This window comes from Hemibagrus wyckioides, linkage group LG14 (assembly GCF_019097595.1).
Source record: "Hemibagrus wyckioides isolate EC202008001 linkage group LG14, SWU_Hwy_1.0, whole genome shotgun sequence".
Lineage (NCBI taxonomy): Eukaryota > Metazoa > Chordata > Actinopteri > Siluriformes > Bagridae > Hemibagrus > Hemibagrus wyckioides.
Genome location: NC_080723.1, coordinates 102,501 through 107,500, shown reverse-complemented (window position 1 = coordinate 107,500; position 5,000 = coordinate 102,501).

Below are 5,000 nucleotides of genomic sequence, written 5' to 3'. Positions count from 1 at the left end.
TTCCGGGGCCGGGTGCGGGCTCCGGTCGCCGAGCCCCCTCCCGAACGGGAGAGGGGCGCGCGCCGGGAGCCGAGTCCCCGCCCGGTGGATTTCACGGGCCATCTGCGGTGCGCTACGGGCCGTCTACGACTCCCTCCGACCGTGGCCGGGAAAAGGCGGGGGTCAGGTCGGGCGAAAGGAAACGCTCGAGACGCCCCCACCATCCGGACAGAAAAGGCGAACCCGCGAGGCGGGGAGGAACAGCCGTGCCCATGGCGGCCTACGTGGAGGCCGGGCAGGCGCCTACCCCAGGCGGGTCTCGTGTTCCGATCTGCCAAGCTAGATGGAGAGAGAGAGAAAGGTAGGAGATGCGACAGAGTCCAAATGGTGCTTGGCACCCGTGAGTCGCTACTCTCTCCTGAAATCCTGACGGTACCCCTCTGGCTACCGACCGCTCCGGCCGCCACCTCCGGGGCGCGGGGGAGAGGGAGAAGCGGCCGAGGGGAGGGCCCCGAGGCCGGCCGGCCGGCCCGCCTCGTGAGACCCTGGTGGTGACACCCCGTCCGAAAAATGGGACTTTGTCGTTTTCTGGGGTCGTCCCCTGGGATAACCGTAACCCCCTGGGATAACCAGCAAGATTTTCACAGCAGCCTACTCGCACGACAGAGGAGAGAACTTTTGAAATGCGACGGACCCCGAAGAGCCGTCCGCACCGCCCGGGGGGCAGGGCCCACTGATCTGACCGGGATCGAGCGCTCTGCCTTGGGGCACGGGGAGGACCCCGCGGGCCACCTCAGAGCCATACCATCCCGCCTGCACCCCTCCGCCTACCGACCGTCCCGGCCGCGAGCTCCAGAGCGCGGAGGAGAGGGAGAAACGGCCCAGGACAGGGCTCTCTGGCCGGCCGCCGAGGCCCCCGGGCCGCCCCGGGGCTCGCTCCGGTTCCGCCGCCCCGTCCGATATCTTGGACTCTGTCGTTTCTTGCTTCGAGTCCGAAGAACCGTCCGCGACGCCAAGGGCTGGGCCCACGGATCTGCCCGGCATCGAGCGTTCTCCCTCGGGCTCGAGGAGGACCCCGCGGGCCTCCTCAGAGCTCCGGTGGATGGCCTCTGCCATACCATCCCGCCTGCACCCCTCCGCCTACCGACCGTCCCGGCCGCGAGCTCCAGAGCGCGGAGGAGAGGGAGAAACGGCCGAGGACAGGGCTCTCTGGCCGGCCGCCGAGGCCCCCGGGCCGCCCCGGGGCTCACTCTGGTTCCGCCGCCCCGTCCGATATCTTGGACTTTGTCGTTTCTTGCTTTGAGTCCGAAGAACCGTCCGCGACGCCAAGGGCAGGGCCCACGGATCTGCCCGGCATCGAGCGTTCTCCCACGGGCACGAGGAGGACCCCGCGGGCCTCCTCAGAGCTCCGGTGGATGGCCTCTGCCATACCATCCCGCCTGCACCCCTCCGCCTACCGACCGTCCCGGCCGCGAGCTCCAGAGCGGGGAGGAGAGGGAGAAACGGCCGAGGATAGGGCTCTCTGGCCGGCCACCGAGGCTCCCGGGCCGCCCCGGGGCTCATTCTGGCTCTGCCGCCCCGTCCGATATTTTGGACCTCACCTCTCCCTATATCCCGATGGCACCCCTCTGGCTACCAAACGTCCCAAAAAAAAAAAGTCAACGGAACCTCACCAAATTTGGCAGGATCGTAGGGGAGGCCGAGACGAGTCGAAAGACACACGGCTCGTGCCTCTGGGCCTTCGGGGCCCCGAGGTACGGGCCCCGGAAGTCGCCGAATTCGCGGCCGCGTAACTTCCGGTCGGGCCGTCCGATCCGCCCCAGACTTCACAGGCTTGTAGAGGAGGCCGAGACGAGTCCAACGAGCCCTGGCACGTCCCTCTAGGCCTTCGGGGGACCGAGATACGGACCCCGAAACATGCCCGATTTTTGCCCGCCTTAGGCGCTCCCATCTCGGCCGCCGCACCCGCCTCGGCCGCGCTCTGGTTCTCACTGCTCTGGAAGAGCCACCCCGTCCAAAAATCGAACCGAGCGACTCAGCCTCGCCAGATTTGGCAGGCACGTAGGGGAGGCCGAGACGAGTGCAAGGACACCTGGCTCGTCCCTCTGGGCCTCCGGGGCCCCGAGAAACTGGCCCCGGAAGTCGCCGTATTCGCGGCGGCGTAACATCCGGCCGGGCCGTCCGATCCGCCCCAGATTTCACAGGCGTGTAGAGGAGGCCGAGACGAATCCAACGAGCCCTGGCACGTCCCTCTAGGCCTTCGGGGGACCGAGATACGGACCCCGAAACATGCCCGATTTTTGCCCGCCTTAGGCGCTCCCATCTCGGCCGCCGCACCCGCCTCGGCCGCGCTCTGGTTCTCACTGCTCTGGAGGAGCCACCCCGTCCAAAAATCGAACCGAGCGACTCAGCCTCGCCAGATTTGGCAGGCACGTAGGGGAGGCCGAGACGAGTGCAAGGACACCTGGCTCGTCCCTCTGGGCCTCCGGGGCCCCGAGAAACTGGCCCCGGAAGTCGCCGAATTCGCGGCCGCGTAACTTCCGGCCGGGCCGTCCGATCCGCCCCAGATTTCACAGGCTTGTAGAGGAGGCCGAGAGGAATCCAACGAGCCCTGGCCCGTCCCTCTAGGCCTTCGGGGGACCGAGATACGGACCCCGATATGGGCCCGATTTTTGCCCGCCTTAGGCGCTCCCATCTCGGCCGCCGCACCCGCCTCGGCCGCGCTCTGGTTCTCACTGCTCTGGAGGTGCCACCCCGTCCAAAAAATCGAACCGAGCGACGCAGCCTCGCCAGATTTTGCAGGCTCGTAGGGGAGGCCGAGGCGAGTCCAAGGACACCTGGCTCGTCCCCCTGGGCCTCCGGGGCCCCGAGATACGGGCCCCGGAAATCGGCGCATTCGAGGCCGCGTAACTTCCGGCCGCGAACTCTGACCCGCCCCAGATTTCACAGGCTTGTAGAGGAGGCCCAGACGAATCCAACGAGCCCTGGCCCGACCCTCTAGGCCTTCGGGGGACCGAGATACGGACCACAGAGTCTCAGCTTCAATCGCAGCCCCTGGGACGACCAGCCCCGTTCACTTTCAACGGGACCCCTGGTATAACCACGCCTCATACAGGCTAGATGACCGTGTGGAATTATGTTACGTAACTTCCGCGCCCGCCGCCCCAGCCACCCCAGATTTCACAGGCGTGTAGAGGAGGCCGAGAGGAATCCAACGAGCCCTGGCCCGTCCCTCTAGGCCTTCGGGGGACCGAGATACGGACCCCGAAACATGCCCGATTTTTGCCCGCCTCAGGCGCTCCCATCTCGGCCGCCGCACCCGCCTCGGCCGCGCTCTGGTTCTCACTGCTCTGGAGGTGCCACCCCGTCCAAAAAATCGAACCGAGCGACGCAGCCTCGCCAGATTTTGCAGGCTCGTAGGGGAGGCCGAGGCGAGTCCAAGGACACCTGGCTCGTCCCCCTGGGCCTCCGGGGCCCCGAGATACGGGCCCCGGAAATCGGCGCATTCGAGGCCTCGTAACTTCCGGCCGCGAACGCTGACCCGCCCCAGATTTCACAGGCTTGTAGAGGAGGCCCAGACGAATCCAACGAGCCCTGGCCCGACCCTCTAGGCCTTCGGGGGACCGAGATACGGGCCACAGAGTCTCAGCTTCAATTGCAGCCCCTGGGACGACCAGCCCCGTTCACTTTCAACGGGACCCCTGGTATAACCACGCCTCATACAGGCTAGATGACCGTATGGAATTATATTACGTAACTTCCGCGCCCGCCGCCCCAGCCACCCCAGATTTCACAGGCTTGTAGAGGAGGCCGAGACGAATCCAACGAGCCCTGGCCCGACCCTCTAGGCCTTCGGGGGACCGAGATACGGACCCCGAAACATGCCCGATTTTTGCCCGCCTCAGGCGCTCCCATCTCGGCCGCCGCACCCGCCTCGGCCGCGCTCTGGTTCTCACTGCTCTGGAGGTGCCACCCCGTCCAAAAAATCGAACCGAGCGACGCAGCCTCGCCAGATTTTGCAGGCTCGTAGGGGAGGCCGAGGCGAGTCCAAGGACACCTGGCTCGTCCCCCTGGGCCTCCGGGGCCCCGAGATACGGGCCCCGGAAATCGGCGCATTCGAGGCCTCGTAACTTCCGGCCGCGAACGCTGACCCGCCCCAGATTTCACAGGCTTGTAGAGGAGGCCCAGACGAATCCAACGAGCCCTGGCCCGACCCTCTAGGCCTTCGGGGGACCGAGATACGGGCCACAGAGTCTCAGCTTCAATTGCAGCCCCTGGGACGACCAGCCCCGTTCACTTTCAACGGGACCCCTGGTATAACCACGCCTCATACAGGCTAGATGACCGTATGGAATTATATTACGTAACTTCCGCGCCCGCCGCCCCAGCCACCCCAGATTTCACAGGCTTGTAGAGGAGGCCGAGACGAATCCAACGAGCCCTGGCCCGACCCTCTAGGCCTTCGGGGGACCGAGATACGGACCCCGAAACATGCCCGATTTTTGCCCGCCTCAGGCGCTCCCATCTCGGCCGCCGCACCCGCCTCGGCCGCGCTCTGGTTCTCACTGCTCTGGAGGTGCCACCCCGTCCAAAAAATCGAACCGAGCGACGCAGCCTCGCCAGATTTTGCAGGCTCGTAGGGGAGGCCGAGGCGAGTCCAAGGACACCTGGCTCGTCCCCCTGGGCCTCCGGGGCCCCGAGATACGGGCCCCGGAAATCGGCGCATTCGAGGCCTCGTAACTTCCGGCCGCGAACGCTGACCCGCCCCAGATTTCACAGGCTTGTAGAGGAGGCCCAGACGAATCCAACGAGCCCTGGCCCGTCCCTCTAGGCCTTCGGGGGACCGAGATACGGACCCCGATACATGCCCGATTTTTTGCCGCCTTAGGCGCTCCCATCTCGGCCGCCGCACCCGCCTCGGCCGCGCTCTGGTTCTCACGGCTCTGGAGGTGCCACCCCGTCCAAAAAATCGAACCGAGCGACGCAGCCTCGCCAGACTTTGCAGGCACGTAGGGGAGGCC